The 18430-nt window shown below is 38.1% G+C and overlaps 1 pseudogene; it reads left to right on the top strand.

Moving 5' to 3' along the window:
- Nucleotides 1-662: 662 nt before the first annotated feature.
- Nucleotides 663-11623, top strand: LOC141812964 (uncharacterized; annotated as a pseudogene).
- Nucleotides 11624-18430: the final 6807 nt, after the last annotated feature.

The raw sequence follows: 18430 nt of genomic DNA, 5'->3' as shown, positions 1-18430 counted from the left end.
GGTAAGTTAGTGCTAAATATGTGGATCGGTTGGATTGGCCTGTGTTGATCCTATTTGATCTGATTTAGGCTAACTTGAGGTAATTTGAGTTTAATTGGGTTAGATTAACCTTAGAATCGACTACGACTTTTCTTTGATGGAAAATTTATAAAATATTATATTTAGAGGATGCTTTATTTTGCAGAACTTTGACTTGAGAATCTGATTGTATTTGAGGGTTCTTAGTACGATAATTCGTCAATCAGGTGGGTAATCCCTGTATTTGATCAATACAGGATATTTCTTTCCTAGTGCATGTTATTTTTCTGTTATTGTTGATTAGACACCTTAATCGTACTCCTATTTCTTGTTATCTGGATACCTTAGTTATATTCATGATTATCTCTTGCTTGTCCTTAATTTGGTTGACCTTATGAATCTCTATATTATTGCTTGTATGAACCTTTGGTTATCTACGTGATCTATTATCTATGCATGTTGCTCTCGGTTATTGTTGACTTGATCATAACATCATTATGCATGGTGACGATTGTAATCTCTAATGTTGTGGGTCTATCGTCATTAATAGTTGGCATATAGTGGTAAGCTATAGAATAGGTGGTTAGGATGACCCTATTTCCATCTTCGGATGGTGGCTGTATAGCTTATACGCAGCCGAGTCAATGTCTTGTGTCCTCGTCACTGCGAAGTGGTGGTACTCAGATTATGGAAGTGATACTCGTAGAGGTACTCAGAGAGTATGGAAGTGATGCTTGAGGACGAGTATGAAGGACAAACATTGACTATAGGATGTATGTAGCTATACAAGGTTACCAACTGTTTTGCCATCAGACTATATTGTTGTAGGGCTGGATTCATGGCAACCCGATGTCGGTTACCCCCAGCATCATATATATGTAACTGGGACGAGTGTGGCAGTTGCATCATGCATATGCTTGCATTATATACATTATATAGGTAATGGACCGTATATAGATGTTGCATTTGATTGTATACTTGGTTGATGCATTTGTGTGCCATTATCATTCATGTCATTCATATTATGGTAGTTCATTCACTGTTAATTGGTTATTTTGTTTTTCCTTGTATATCTCTGCTCTAACATGTTTACTTTTGAGCATGCGCTATCCGTCCGATTATCCACTGAGTATTTTGTACTCACCACCCAGACTCTGGGGTTTCCTATCTCCCTAGGTAGTAGATAGAAGATTACTGCTGATGCTAGAAGAGATATGTCGGATTATGTCATCTCACAGCTGGAGGAGGATTTCGATTGTGTGGTTTTTATCTTGTATAGATTTGAATTTTGAGTTGTATCCGTTATATGGATTTCATCATGGATGTTATCGTTATATTTCCGCTGTGTTGTTGTAGATTTTAGTATATGTTGAGTTTTTTGTATAATCATGGTCGATTTTTCATTGTTGTAGTGGCGTTTGTAGTTGATGCTGAGTTGTATGTGTTGTTGTGACCGTGTGGGTCTTCATACATGTAGTTTAGTAGTTAATTACATTTATTGTATTATTGTTTTGGCCGTGTAGGCCTTTATGTTGATATGTACTCAGGAAAATTGAATTGTTATAGGGGAGATGCTATCGAAATTTTTCGGACGACCGTTTCTCGGGACGTGACAATTTAGTGGTATCAGAGCTTAGGTTACGAAGTCTTGTTTAGGTTCTTTTGGAGTTGTCATTGAATTTTTGATTTATCTGATACCAATTTTTTGATATCAAAGCATGGTTTCAGAGTCCATTTTAGTATCTTCCGGATTTGTCGTTGTTTCTTATGGACTTGTCATCGTATTTGGGTTATCAGATTTTGTGTTATTCGATCCAAGTTGTGAGATGGGATTGGAAATGGCAAGGATCTTCGAAGCAATAATTAGTAAGTATTTATGATATATTTCTGTATTTATTAAGGAATTTATATCAGTGGTTATAGCCAGATACTATCTGTATTATCTATGACCCCGGTACATTAATAGGTTCACCCGCCGACATTAGTATCTCAGAGTTAGCTTCATCCAGAGTGGAGGCAGACGTTATCACCTTAGGTTACCTAGCCAGCCAGTGCAGAATTCAGACACATTGATGCGACGACCAGAGTGAGGCACAGCGGAGCACGAGAGATCCATAACCCATAGTATAATCTGAACATTTGACTTATGGTATTTTGTGCTATAGTACGTAAGTAGGAAATTTGGGGACCAAATTTTTATTAGTGGGGAGAATGTAAGATACAAGAAATTTTAGGATTAAGATTAACCAATTAAAGGTTGAGTTTTTAATTGAGCCGAAATAAATGGGTTGAAGCCCAAATTAGTCAAGCCCATTTAGGATAATGAGTCGGAGCTAGACTTAGGTTAAGATTATGATCAAATAAAAGGAGGAGAAGATTTGTCTTGCAAAGATGAATCAAACAAAACTAATTTGGATCAAATCGGAGTTCGTTTGGTTAATGAACCAAGCAAATCAAGATTAAACCTGGTTTGTTATAGTAAACCCTTTTTTAAACAGGTTTAGCTCAAACCCAAACCCCGATTTGAGAAGTTACTGTTACTCCAAAAAAAAATTCGACCGTCAAGAGAAGAAGGAGAAGAAATAGCGAGTTCGGTCGAGCAGAGGGAGAAAAATCGCGAGTCAGGGAAGAGAGTCGCGATCGTGGCTTCAAAATAGGATTCCTAACGGGGTTCGAGTTTAACTGTCACATCTCGACAGAGACGGCCATCCAAAAATTTTTGGCAACATCTCCCCTATAACAATTCAACTTTCCTGGATACATTTTAACATATATAGAGGCCTACACGGCCAAAACAACAATACAATACATATAATTAACTACTAAACTACATGGATAAAGGCCTACACGGTTACAACAACACATACAACTCATCATCCACTACAAATACCACTACAACAACGAAAAATCAATCACGATTATACAAAAACTCAATGTATACCAAAATCTACAACAATGCAGCGAAAACATAACGATAACATCCATGATGAACTCCATATAACGGATACAACTCAAAATCCAAATCTATACAACATAAAACCATAAAATCAAAATCTTTTTCCTGCTGTGAGATGGGGACAGTTTGACAGAACTTCAAGCTTCGTTATCCTTATCTACTACCTAAGGAGATAGAAAATCCCTAGTGTCTGGGTGGTGAGTATAAAAATACTCAGTGGGTATTAGAATGAAAGTGCACAATATGACAAGGTCGATCAGCCCCGTCTGATCGATCGGCTGGTCGATCCGAGCATGTGATCGACCAGCTGGTCGATCAGCACATTATCCTGGCCTTCCCTTTTCTCCCCGTCTTTCTCCTGGTCCTTTTTCCCGGCCATTGTTCCGGTTATTCGGCCTCTCTGACTTCTACCACGACAACCTATTTCCCGGGCAAACCTTATAGAATCTATTTCCGCGTAAGTACATACCTCCCGGGAAACCTTCAACCTCGACTCATTCTTCCCAATCAAACTTTCATAAGCCCGGACAAAACTTTCTTTTAACCAGACTGATCAATATAAGCATCTCTCGCCCATGTCAGTGTAAATTATTCTCTACTTTTCCCGACCAAAGTAAACTCAACATTATATGTCCGGCTGTGATATCCAACTTCCGGTCAAGTCCGCATACATCTTATACGACTAAAGTAGTTTCTTCATGATACTCACCCGGCCAGTGAGATTTTCACTTGGTTTCATCTTTCCTAGTTAAGTTTATCTTTTTCCCGGGCAAGAGCTTGCCAGTGGAATCTATTCCCGAGCAAGCTCTGCTCTTACGGTTAAAACTTCCGGAGTAAGTTTTCTCTCAGTCACTATAGTGTTCTCCCGGGAACCTCACCAATCAACCCGGGGGCTAAGAAATCTATTTATAAACCAGGTATCCCGGGTAAGTCATCAATTTCTCGGGCTACCTTCAACTTCAACTTCTTAACTCAAATTCACTCGGGTAAAGCTAAACTTAAATCATGATTAGTTGATCTGATTAATCTTTGTCAAACATCAAAACAGACTCAGGTCTGACTCGAGTCAGACTCGGGTCTGACTAGGGTTAGACTGCATCAACATTATTGAGGGGCTTGTATCTTGGATTTTAGTGGTAGTTGGGAGGATCACTTGCATTTGGTTGAATTTGCATATAATAATAGCTATCATTCTACTATTCAGATGGCTCCATTTGAGGCTTTGTATGATAGACCATGTCAATCTCTGGTGTTATGGGAGAAGGTTGGTGAGAGCTAGTTATTGGGTCCACAAAGCATCTAGTAGGACGCAGAGTTAGTATGCACTATCAGATGACGTATGTTAGAGGCTCAGGATAGATAGAAGAGTTATGCAAATCGAAGACAAAGACCTATGGAATTTTTTGTTGGGGGCCATGTATTTTTATGAGTATCACTCACGAAAGGGGTGAAGAGATTCGGATTGAGAGGGAAGTTGGCTCCACGCTACATTGGGTCATTTGAGATTTTAGAGCGGATTGGCTGGGTGGCTTACCGTCTAGCATTACCATCGACACTTGTTGGTGTTCATAATATATTTCATATCTCTATGCTGCGGGAATACGTATCTCATCATACTTATATTTTGAAGGAAATCTCGATTCCTTTGCAGCTAGACGCATCTTATGAGAAAGTTCCAGTATGGATTCTTGGTCGTATAAAGCGGCAGTTGCGGAACAAAATCATTCGATTAGTAAAAGTCGGATGGCAGCACCATATAGATGAGGAGGCCACTTGGGAGCTGGAGGATGCGATCCGAGCTCAATATCCTCATCTATTTACTGGAGGTATAACTTTATTTACTATAGTATTTCTGCATTATAGTACGGAGATAGTAAATTTGGGAATCAAATTTTTATTTGTAGGGGAGAATGTGAGGTATGACAATTTAATTTAGATTTAAGGGGGTTAGTTGGAAAATAAATTAATATTATTATTGGTCTAAGTTGATTTGTTGGGGGATTAAATGAGGCAAATAAGTTTAATTAGATATCTCATTAAACCTTACCTCTAATGAATATTATTAAGGTCTAAGTCATTATTGGATTTGGGCTTTAAAATTGGGTTTACTGTTGAAGCCCATTTAATCAACCCATTTAATCAAGTGGATCAGATCCAGATTGTGTTAAACCCGTTAACTTGAAACTCATTAAAATCTATTTTAAGTCACGATCGTCGTCTCCTTCACCTGAGCTCGCGAGATCGCAATCGACGTTTTCTCTTCTTCCCTTTCAATTGCGCGATCGCTCATCCGAGGCTGGTGTAGACGTCGCGGTGATTGTTGGCGACTAGGAGCTCCGACCGACGGATCCGATTCTCGCCGAGGGCGGCTGGGATCTGTCGGGTGGCGGTGGGCAATCGCGATAGGGGAGCTCGGATCTGAGGGAAGGATTGATCGGTAAGTCAGAATACCTATTCTGTTTGAATATCTAGTTTAAATTCTTAGATCATTGGGATTTCTACAGATTGCTGAGTTGTTGAGCTCACAGCTTGTAGGAAGCTGATCGGTGGAGTGACGGCAGTCTCGATCGGGGCAGAATCTGAGCTTAGCTGGGTTCTAGGGCAATGGATCTGTGAGGTAAGTGTTTTTGAGCCAGTTAGGTTTTGTTACAGTGTCAAATTTTGGTGTTTATTTTGGGATGTTGAGATTTCTGAATTCTGTTAGGATTTTGCTTGCTGTTGGGAACCGGTGGAGTTAGGGTCTCATCTGGATTGATCGATTTTCACCGTTGATCTGAATACCTAGTTTGATTTGTTCCAGTGTTGGGATTCTTGCGTGATTGGGTTCTATTAGGGTTTTGTTTCTATTTGGAAATCGGTTGGAGCTAGGGATTGATGGGTTTTTCGCATTGGATTAATCTGTTGGGAATCTGTTGATTAGTTACTGATTTTTGTTTTGTTTTTCGGTAGCTTTAAATCCGGTTGAAATTAGGTGTGAAATGGATTTAATTAGATTTGGGTTAGGCTAGTTTTTGATCCGGCCGAGGTTAGCTGGTATTAATTGGATTATAGGTGATCTTGTTGTGTTAACAGTTTAATCATGTTAATAGTTTAATTGAAAAGGAGTGTATTAAGATAAATTAAGTGGGGGAGATAAACTATAGTGTATTAGGGGATTTATTTTATTGAAAATTTGAATGTATTATTGTATTTAGTGGGTGTTGTATATTATAATTTGTAGGATCTTGATTTGTGGATTTTGTTATATACGAGGATTTGTATTGGGGGTTCTTATTCCGATGTTCATCATACCAGGTGGGTACTCTTGTACTTGGTCAATATAGATCTCGTTTGTAGTGCATGACTTATTATAAATCAGTTGTTAAATATCTTGACTTTATCCCTATTACACTCGATACCTGATACATAGTTGTTGATCTATGATATGATCTAGTTGTTATCACTACAGTCTCACTTATTTATTGTATCATGTAATCATTACTTGTTGACCTGAGCATCATAACATATACATGATAGTAGTAGGTGTGGTTGATAGTAGTTGATTGTGGTTGACACTCACTTGACCACTGTGAGATAGTGGTAAATGGGTGAGAGCATTGTAGCACTATGTTGGGTGCAACCAGGAGTAGCTAGATAGCTACCCTGAGAAATTATGCCCGCTCCCCACTTGTGTGTAGTGATTAGTTGTTGGAGCGTGTGCAGTTGTCCTGATCGTGCGTTTCAGTTCATTGTGTGGGTATCTGGAGATGACGAGCGCAGACAAAGACTATGCATGTTGCTTGTGATGTGTGTTGCATATGTGATGTACATGCATTTGTTGGTATTTTATTTACTGCATCTGTGTGTGTTTTGTTGCATTTGTTGTGATATATGTTTGTTGTATTGTGTGACATTACATATATGATGTCTTACCTATTATCTATTATATGATTATGTTGATGAATTATATGTAGGGTTATTGACCTTATTCACTAAGTATCATTTTAGAGAGATTGTATATCTTTTTGATATCCATGTTTACATATTAGTTGTGCACTATTTGTCTAGTACCCATTGAGTATTTTATACTCACCACCCAGACCCTGGAGTTTCTTTTCTTCCTCCCCAGGTAGCAGATAGGGATGTACCTTTGAAGCTTGGAGTTCTGCCAGACTGCCCCCATCTCACAGCAGAAGGAGTGTTCGGCTGATTTTCTTCGTGTGGTTTTTGGATTTGTGTTCATATCTATGGACTTGTTATTGTTATAATTCTGGTTACGGAGTTCTTTTATTTTGGACTTATGGAGTTTATATTTCATTTTGTTCTGAGTCATATCGGTATGTTGTTTTCATTAGTTGTTGGTATTTTAGTATTTTAGATACATGTGTTGGACTAGTAAGCGGCCGTGTGGGCCTTTCTCATAATGTACCAGAGATTTTGAATTGTTACAGGAGAGATGCTATCCAAATTTTTTGGACCAGCAGTCTCTCAGGACGTGACAGCATCAATCTGCGACTTAACGACGACCGTCTATACGAAGATAGAGCATCCGGAATGCTGTCGTCAAGCCAAGGAGCTACATCAACGTCTACTATTCTTCAGTATAACTGCTTTACATTCTGTACTTAAATTCTAAATCAGTATTCGTATTACCGATACTGTTTTTTGTAAAGCGCCTAACTCTTCTTTGTAAGAAGGAGAGTTAGTTGATTGCCCGTCAGAAACGGTCTCTTGACCATGGACCTTGGAGTAGCAGTCTGTGGCTGTGAACCAAGTAAATTTTTGTGTACTTGTATAATTTTCACTATCCTCTCTACTCTTTATACGCAAAGTTTTATGAGCTTTATCGAAAAGTATGAAAATGCAACGGAAGCGCTATGCACCCCCTCTCTAGTGCTCCCAATGATCCTATAGAGGCCTCACCTTGGAATGACAACAAGAGACAATGGACAAAATACAATTGACAATGACCTTATAGAGGATATTATCGTAGGCAGATAACTCATTGGTTAAAAATATTTATAGATTAGGAAGAGGATGACAAGGATAAAATGAAAATTGAGGGTGTCAATAGTGATCTCCTTGTATGGCTCAGATAGTGGCTTGAAAAAGCTAAGATAATAGACGAAGTTTAAATGAGATGGAAAACAACCTAACAACTCTCTAAAGATCCAAGGACCATATCCCTCTTCGCATCATAAATTTTATAAACATGAGTGTCTCCGGTCTGCCTCAAATTGTTGTAAAACTTGGCTTAGAGGTCCAAATTCATGGCATGCATGCAATAGACGATCTTATCTAAATGGTAATGGTCAATGATACGAATGATGTCCTGAGCATACATGCGAAAGAAACTTCTATTAAGGAAATGTGAACTAATGACTTGAAAGACTGTCAAAAAGTGTTTGTAAGTCTTCATAAGGAAATCGAAGATCGTTAGATGGTATGTTACTATTCGAGGATTACGCCTCGGATGCATGACCCTTACATTTTTGTCTAATATGATACATGATAAGAAAAAACATGTCACAAGAAACTATAGGATCATGGGGATCGATAGAGGGGGTGTATATCGATCATCTCACTTTAATCTTTCTTGTCTGTTTGTTCTTTCTATTAAGATTGTTAGCATCAGAATATACAAAGGAAAGAACAAAGAAAGACACAAGGGTTTACTTAGTTCCTAACTCTTACGGTTAATATTCCAAAGCCTATATACAAGAGACGTCTGCCTACTAGCTTATCTTTTTTTCGAAACTTTTTCGGAGGTAGAGAAATCCCTTACAAATTGAATCAAGCACAATATATAAAAAGTAATAATAGTGCTTGTAATGAAATACAAACAAATTCAAGTGTTGTCGGTCTGGAAGCCCATGAATGTCTTGCACTCCTCGTGGCGCTTCCCCGATCACACAAACAATGCGTTGAGTCTTTTCTTCGTGCACATAGTAGGAGAATTGAATAGTAGGATTGATGTCTTGAGCTTTAATTTTGAGGTTCTTGTATAGGCCTTGATTGGTCGACTTATAAACCTAGTTTGATCAATTGAACCTGATCAAACTTAATCCCCACGATCGAGTTCATCGTGATTTGGACTGAGCCACGCGATCTCATCGTTATTAGGTTTATCAGTTAATCGAAACCTTTCTGGTCAACTAAACCAAGCCATGTCACCGACTGAGGTTCAAACCCACACTCGGTCAATCAAACCCATTCGGTAGACTAGTCTAGTTTATCGATCAACTAGACTAGCTATCAGATAAACTGGACTGGTTCGGATTTGGTTCGGCTTGTGTCAAGTTCGATTCACTCCGGATAGACTGTGCTGGGGAGTTTGAAAAACTTATAACGTTGGTTCATCTGCCATGACCTATCTGTGCTTTTTGATTTACCCTAGTAGTCGGTAGAAAATTTTCATGGAGTTGGGTTGGTCACCTCCAGGATTAGTTGGATTGTAAGAGCTGGATACCTGAATTAATAAAAAAATAGTATACAAAATAATACATAACATGTGAAGTACCATAGCAAGAGCAAAAGCATAGAAACATGTGTATAATTAATCCTAATTATACACCAATTCTCTAGTGATATGTCAACTACTAAATTAGACACATATGTTGACTGACTCCTTCAAATGTGTCAACTCTAATCTTTGGACATTTTATCAAAACTCTAACCTAGAGTCTTTTTTCGTTTATTTTGGACATAAGCCTAGAACTTCTACCTTATCATTCATCTAAAAGCATAAGTCAATCCTAATGTGTCAATTTCTCAAATTGATATATCCAAATATATCAGTACACTCTAATACCTTCTATAGTAGGATTTAATTACACATTTTCAAAGTAACATACCTTAGTAACTTTATACCTTAAACCCATAAAAATACATCAAAGGGTTGAGTTAACTTCCTCAATAGCTCTCCCAAATGTAGTTGACACATCCTAAACCCATGTAGCATGATGGAATTAGACTCTTAGAAACTCAAAATCTATTAAATCTCTTAGGGTTTATAAGATATTTGCTAGGGATAACCTTCCTCAATAGCTTCCTAATAACCTTCTTATCCTTGATCTTAGTGGTTTTATTAAGGTTAACTTTAAGGATGACTTCCCTTATAATATTTCATCCACTCCTAAACCTAATGGTTGGTTTCATATATAGTCAAATGGAACACTATTATAACATCGTACACTCTCCTTGAACTTGGGCTTTATCTCAAATCCTTCTTGTCCACAAATGGTCCTTACCTATCTAAATCTACATTTTCCTTCTTGGACCTTTAAATCTATTTGTCATTTTTCTAAAGGTCTTTTCTAAATTCTCAAACTTTGCCCTTATGACTTGATTTTCCAATACTAGTTTTCTAATAATAAAATTTTCATAACCACCTTGGATATTTTTCTTCTTAGGTATATGTCTATCATTCTTAAGTTATTTTTCTAAATTCTTCTTCTCTAACTCCCTATTCTAGATTTTTCCTTCCTAACATGGGTTGAACTAGAATTTTCCCTAGGCGTATCAATATTCTTTCCATGATATTGAGCACTAAAATAATAATAACTATTATTAGCATGCTTCTTATCCTGTGGAGTAGTTTATCCATTGACATACCCTATCTCATGGAGCTAGAAGATGTGCTTTCTTGTGAAAAAAACTAGTTTATCCATTATAGCAGGAGCTAGTTGTAATAATTTTTGATTAAAATTGTACAATGTAAAGTAGTTTTGAATAAACTAAAATTTTATAAATAAATGAATAGAAGATGATACAAAATGACAGACTCTATTTTAGGGAATAGAAGATATGTTTTCTTGTGAAAAACTGTTAAGCTATTATAGTAAGGACTTATTTATAGCCGTCAATTTGAATTGGACTTGTCGGATTGGCTTGTCCGACCAAAGAATTTAGACGGATTGGATTAAAATTTTAACAATCCATTTTACGATGGGTTCAGATGGATTGACCTGTTTAGGCTCACGATCAACGTGGGTTGGCTCACGACGGACTTGAATTGGTCCACGGATTGAGAAAGTTTATTAATTTATTTTAAATTTTAAAATTAAAATAGAAAACTGAATGAATTAGTGTTCGTCTAAATTACAATTCAAATTTAAAAATTTTAACTTATTCAATTTAAACTATAATCTAAATTTAATTTTTTTTTAAATTTTTTGACAGGGTCGTGAGTTGATATGCCTAATCCGCAATCCACTTTGAGTTGGATTAGATTGGAGATTTTTTAATCCGTGAAGTTGATAGGTCGATCCGTCCTGCCCTGCCATATGATGAATTTGTAGGATTACCTATTGATGCGTGCCTCGTTTGGGATCACTTGTGTCGAAGGAACAATCACGTGGAAAACTCCTTAGGTTTTCACAAACTAAATCTCTCTGATCTTGGTGTTCACAGATTCTCCGGCAGTCACTTCCGTCACTTGGACGCAAACATCCAGCACAAGCCTCTTCTTTCTTCTCTGGAAAGCACCCCCTCGCAGCAAGGCCTTCCTCTCCCTTTAATAGGGAGAGCCTGCGTCTCCACGGAGTGCCAAAGTGGAGTGCCGAAGTAGGGTGCGTGGAGGTCGTGCGTGGTGGGCGGTTACCGAAACCGCTAACATCTCCCACTCGTCCAAGTGAAGCCACAAAGACAAATAGTCACAAAGACCATTAAGAGATATCTAGCCACGTAGACTAAATGTAACCGGAATGCTCAGTCACATAGACTGTAAGAACAACCAATTCATACATAGGAAAATGGTTCGTGCGACAGCAAGCACATTGAACATTCATTGCTAAGAAAGTTGTTACACCTTACATAGCTGCTCATAGAGCGATCGATGCTAAGAAAGTTATTACACCCAACTTAGTTGCTCTCCAAATAGTACATAACCATTTTTCTGAATGACACACAGTCATTTATCTGATGGCTCACAACCATCATCCAGGTGGCACCTAGCCGTTCTCCAGTGATACATAAATCACTCTTCTTGTAGTACATAACCATTTCCTAGACTCATTATGTCTTGTTATTTACCCAGATTAAATAATATGTATTTACATCAATATGAACATCTCTAATCCCTCAATTTGACTATCATGTCAAGAGCATGTTTCATATCTCTAATATTCACAATCATTTCTATACATAACAGAAATGGGTCGACCAGTGAATATTCTAAAAAAGATGTAAATATATTCAATCTTCCTTTTTAGCTTGAATCTATTCATTTTAATCAGTTGCTTTCCTAGTCATGCTCCATAGACCGAGACATCCATAGTCATAGGTCTACATGCTAAAGTAGCAAACCCTGATTAAAATTTCAAGTAGACAGCTAAATAGTCATAGGTCTACTTAAGAACCACTTTTCTTTTTGCCACAATATCCCTTACAAAGTTATATTTGATAGCTATATGCTTGCCCTTGCTGTGATATTTGGGATCCTTCGAAAAAGCTATTGCAGCTTGACTATCACAGTAGACAGTAACTGGACTCCCACTGTCCTCAGCAATCTTCAGATGTTTTAGGAACCTTTTTAACCAGACTGCTTCTTGCACAACCACTGAACATGCCACATATTCAGCTTCCATAGTTAACAAGGCTACACAAGCCTGTTTCTTGCTGTTCTAGGAGATGACGCCACCATTCAATAAGAACGCATAGCCTGATGTGGATTTTCTATCATCTAGGTCTCCAATTCAATCTGCATCTGAATAGTCCGTCAGGCTCATATCTGATCCTTGAAAACAGAGACAATAATCTGTTGTTGCCTTCAGATATCTGAATATCCTTTTTACTGCCTTCCAGTGTCTCGGTCCTGAATTTGACTGAAAGCGACTTACTAAGCCAACAACATAGTTGATATCGGGACGTGTACACAACATAGTGTACATCAAACTACCAATAGCACTGACATATAGTCTTTTATTCATCTCGGCTATTTCCATAGGAGTTTTAGGACTCATACTCTTGCTTAGAACAATACCTTTCACAATCGGAGTATGTTCTATGTTGCACTCAGACATGTCGAACTGTTGTAACATCTTATTAATATAAGTCTTTTGAGACAAACCCAAAAGTCTTTTAAAGTGATCTCTAATGATCTTCACCCCTAAGATGAACTTGGCTTCCCCCATATCTATTGTATCAAATTGTGATGATAACCACTTCTTGATTTCATTCACAAATCTTATGTCATTTTCAGCTATCAACATATCATCAACATATAATGATAAAATGACATATTTTCCTTTTTCCCTTTCAGGAAAACGCAATGATCCTCATTGATCATTTCGAAACCATAAGATAAAATATCTTCATTAAATTTTATGTTACATTGCCTTGATGCTTGCTTTAGCCCATATATAGATTTTTTAAGTCTACATACTTTATCCTTTTGGCATTCAGTAATGAAACCTTCTGGCTGAACCATATAGATTTTCTCGTCAAGTTCACCATTAAGGAAAGCAGTTTTTACATCCATCTGATATAATTCTAAGTCATAATGTGCCACAAAGGCCAAAATAACTCGTATTGATACAAATTTTACTACGGGAGAAAATGTCTCTTCAAAGTCAATACCCTCCAATTGGGTAAATCCTTTTGCAACTAATCGAGCTTTGTATCTGTTAATCGATCCATCAGCTTTCCTCTTTATTTTGAGAATCCATTTATTCCCAATAGCCTTTCGGCCAGGAGGAAGATCGACTAAGTCCCAAACATGATTCTTATTCATAAACTCCATCTCTTCAACCATTGCAGTTTTCCACTTTTCTTTAACTCTACATCCCAACGCTTCCTCAACAAATTGAGGTTCATCATCGTCAACTGGGAGTGTCATCAATGCCTCAATCTCAATATCAAACCTCTTTTTAGGTTTGATTTTACGAATACTTCTTCGTAAGTTGGGCTGTTGAGAAGTCAACTCATGACTAGGCAAATTACTTCCACTCGGTTGACTAGGTTCAGGCATCTCTATAGACACCTCTTTGGTTGATAATGTCTCATCCTCCTCAAATAGAGGAACTGTCTTCTCAACCTCACCTATAATTGGGAACTCAGTTTCAAGAAAAGTAGCATCTCTCGATTCTATTTCAGAGATAGTTCTATCTTGCTGCTCACCAATGAAAGCATAACCTTTAGAAGTATCTGTTGAAGATCGTGAGACGGCTAGAGGGGGGTGAATAGCCTTCTTTTCGCGAATCGAACGTTTTTCTCCTACGAAGTTAGTACGCAGCGGAAAATATAAAAGAAACAACAACAGAAATCAAAACCAAGACACAACGATATACGAGGTTCGGGGATAACTTGCCCCTACTCCTCGGCGTGTCCGTGAGGTGGACGAAGCCTTGATCTTCGGTAGATCACACCCCGGCAAGAAAACCGGCTAAAAGAACCTCCTTCTCGGTGGAGATACCTCTCCACAACCAATCTCAAGGATAACAATTAAGTGCAGAGATTATAGAAGGAAATGAGAGGCAAAACAATACAAGCTTACAGCACAGCCTCTAACGAAGGATCACAGGCTCAAGCAAGCACAGCTTCCCAAGGACAAGGCAACTCCTTGCACCACCTCAGGTGAAAGCTTCAAGTCGGAGCAGAATGTCGCGAGCAAGCCGAGAGCTCAAAGCACAAGCACACTTAGGGTTTTTCTTAGCGAGAGCGAAAGCAAGAGCAACCTTCTTCCCCTTCAGCTCTTCCTCTTAAGCTTCCTTCTCCAACGTTCTCTGAGTTCACTGCCTGATCATCTGAGCCATCTGAGCCACGCTCCTCTCAGCACCTGATCACGGCAGCTCAAAGCGGCGTTGTCTTTTTCCTGAAACCACAATGTAATCACAAATCGACAAATCTGCGCATGAGGAAAGCAATCCCTTGACTCTCCTTTCTCTTCATCAAATTCAAACTCAACCTGCAAACTTCAGAGTGGATTAGCGAAGCAATGACAGAAAAATCAGACAGCAGAGATAAAGCACAGAAAGTATCAGAAGGCACTTAATCGATCGAACGATCGATTACCCATGCTCTTAATCGATCAACTGATCGATTAAAGCATGGTAATCGATCAGTTGATCGATCACCCCACGCTAATCTCGTTTCTCACCGAAGCGTGTAATCGATCACCAGATCGATTAAACTGCGTTATAATCGATTAGTCAATCGATTATTCCACGTTCTGTGATTCTGCGAATTGTCCCCCGAGAACTCAGTAATCGATCAGCAGATCGATTAACGCATCAACGCACCTCTCACAGAATGATCCGTGATCGATCAACAGATCGATTAAGGATCTGTAATCGATCAGATGATCGATTAACCCACTCAGCCTTGGTTAATCGATTCCCTGATCGATTGAAACAGGCTTAACTCGATCAGATTGACTTGAGTCTCACCCGAGCCAACCGCGCTGGATCACGTAATCAAAGAACAGGCTACCAGGCCTCCTCTGATACTGATCCGATCCAAGGACAGGCTACCAAGCCTCCTCGGACCATAGTCCGGTACAGAGAACGAGCTACCGAGCCCTCTCTGACCTAGTCCGGTACAGAGAACGAGCTACCGAGCCCTCTCTGACCCAGTCAGGAGAACGAGCTACCGAGCCCTCTCCGACTCAAAACGGTCCAGAGAACGAGCTACCGAGCCCTCTCTGACCTAATCCGGAGAACGAGCTACCGAGCCCTCTCCTACTCAAATCGGTCCAGAGAACGAGCTACCGAGCCCTCTCTGACCTAATCCGGAGAACGAGCTACCGAGCCCTCTCCTACTCAAATCGGTCCAGAGAACGAGCTACCGAGCCCTCTCTGACCTAATCCGGAGAACGAGCTACCGAGCCCTCTCCGATCTCATTCTTTAATCGATCAATCTGAATATGAACTTAAATCGTTGTCAACATCAAAACAACAATCAGGACAAAATTGCATCAACAATAAAAATATTAAGTGCAACCTATTTTAATTATTGGTATATTTAAATTTTTAAATAAAATATTAATATTTTTTTAATGCATGTTACGCTCTTATCTATACCTATATTTTTTAATATATTTTTTAATCTTACGTTATAACTATACGTATTTAATATTACGTTAGAGTTTTCATGAAACTCCGTCGCTCTTACATCGGACATCAAGTTTTTGCCCTAGCTTGCACGCAAGCGCGAGCCCTCCCTTCACCATCTCCCTTCCATTGGCGCATAAATTTTTTACTTAAGTAATCCTTTTTGTATCTTTTACTTTTATCAATTTATTTTGATCGTTAATATCACTATTAGAAATATGATTTGTCATGATATTTAATTTAAAATATCATTATAAATAATGTTTAACGATATGTGTTAATATCAAAATCTCATATGTTAATTCGATCCTTATTTCTTCCACTTCTTTATTCTATTCATCCTGTTTATTGGTTTGTATAGAGCGGGCACATTTGTATACTGGAAAAGCATATGTATTAAAAAAAATTATATTTTTAATTAAAATATTATATTAAACTATTTATAATGATAAATTTTATACCATTATTTCCTTATACCTTTTCTCGTCGCCTAACCTATTTACTGTGCCGATTCTCTAAAACCTTCTACCGCCACCGCCGCGATTATCCCTCGCGATTCGCTGCTGCCCTTCGCCGTTAGCCGCTCCCGTTCGCCGGTTGCTCGCGCATCTCGACGCTTACCCATCCGCTCTAATCTCTCGCGATTTTCTGCTTTGCTCGCCTTCGCCGCTCGCCTTCGTCGTTCGCCGTTCGCCGCTCCCCTTTGTCGTTCGCTGCTCTTGTTCTGTCTGGTTTGTTCAATAATTACTCAATGACTTCAAGTTTCTGGTATTGTTATGGACGTTTCTGAAATTGTTTAAACTGTTAATGCATGGTATAACCTTCATGATTGTAGATATAATTGACTATTCTATTACCAAATCATTGTAATTGCTTGATTCTTCACTCTGAAATTTGTACAGTAGGTGGTCCAGAGAATCTGATTAGAACTATAGGATCGGTCATAGCTTCCAAACACACCCTGAGTATATGAACTTGGACAATTTTTAATATCCTTCTCCCTTTTCAACAATAGTATTTATGCCACATTGATCTTAGTAGGTTCTTCTTGTTATAGGGTCATATAGCTGTTGATCAGGCAATATTCTATGGTGTAGAATGGGCAATACCGACCAATTCAGTTAAGATCGTTAAAAGCTTGTTTATCTGCCTAAAACTTGTTTAATACTTCTCTATAAATATCCAGGAAAGAGTATCTGATTAGAACTCTGAAATTTATATCCCAAAGCTGTCAAAAAGAAAATTCAAGGAAAGAGTAAAAGGTTTGAGAAAAAAATAAATATTTTTCCAACTATGGCATTTCAGTTGAAAGAAATATTAGAGATGGATTCTCATTGCTATCCTCATCCGAGTGCATGCCAATCGAATTCTCTGTATCAGAATTCTCTGTATCAAAGGTTCTAATTTGGCTGCTACATATTCCATCTACATGTACTTCATTCTGTCTCATGTTAGCAGCTTTCTCCAAGATATCCAAATCAGTCTCTGCTAGGGGCAAATTTTCATTTGTATAATCCACCAGCTCCCTAGTTCATAGAAAATAAACTCTGAATATAATTTTCTAAGCAATATTTTGTGAAATATATGACTAACTGCAATGAGAAATCTACATTAACTCACATACCATAAAAAATCTATAGGACGCTGGAAGACTTGTCTATAAGCTCCTTTCATACTAGAAATTGAGAATTCCCTGAAAACAAAAAGAACAAAATAACTAGAGATGTATCTGAAAGTTAGTATAAAAGTAATTGGAGGGGAGCTTTCACTTACTTGGCACTATGGACACTTTCTGTCAAACTGATTCCATCCTGTGCAATAATCCAAATAGGTGGAATAGTGAACAGTCTAATAGGTGGAATAGTGAACAGATGATAAACAACTATGTCAAGAAAAATGCCAAAAAATACAAATCTCTAGACATATTACCATTGCTAGAAATATCTGAAACTACCACAACAAAATAAGTTGCCTTAGTATCTTTAACATTTTTCCCTATCTTTTACTTATCATAATAGGGAGAAGGAACTGACACGATAGTTACCTTTACTTCTAGTTCTCATTACTATTTATTTATTTTCTTCTTTACATATCTTGAATTGTAGCACTTCGATGGATTCTAGAGATTGGATGAGCGATCCAACCAAAAAAACAGAAGAATACATTCGGGGGTTAATGAGTTTTTTGAATTCGCATTTCAAAATTTAGAAGCTGATAGAAAAATCTTTTGTCCTTGCAGAAAGTGTGCCAACACTCACCTTCATAGTAGAACTAGTGTCTATTTGCATCTAACTAATCCACGCCGAGGGTTCTTTCGAGGGTATAGACAGTGAGTTTTCTATGATGAAAGGCTACTATACCTATAAATAGACCATTTGAAGAGCCTAGAGAAATGAGTTTGGTCCAATGAGAAATCTTTCGCTCTCGA

The sequence above is a fragment of the Curcuma longa genome, chromosome 20 (genome assembly GCF_044706935.1).
Source record: "Curcuma longa cultivar G26 ecotype Majalengka, Jawa Barat chromosome 20, ITB_CL_G26_1.1, whole genome shotgun sequence".
Lineage (NCBI taxonomy): Eukaryota > Viridiplantae > Streptophyta > Magnoliopsida > Zingiberales > Zingiberaceae > Curcuma > Curcuma longa.
The sequence above is the reverse complement of the archived record's forward strand: the minus strand, read 5'-3'. Positions and strand labels throughout refer to the sequence as shown.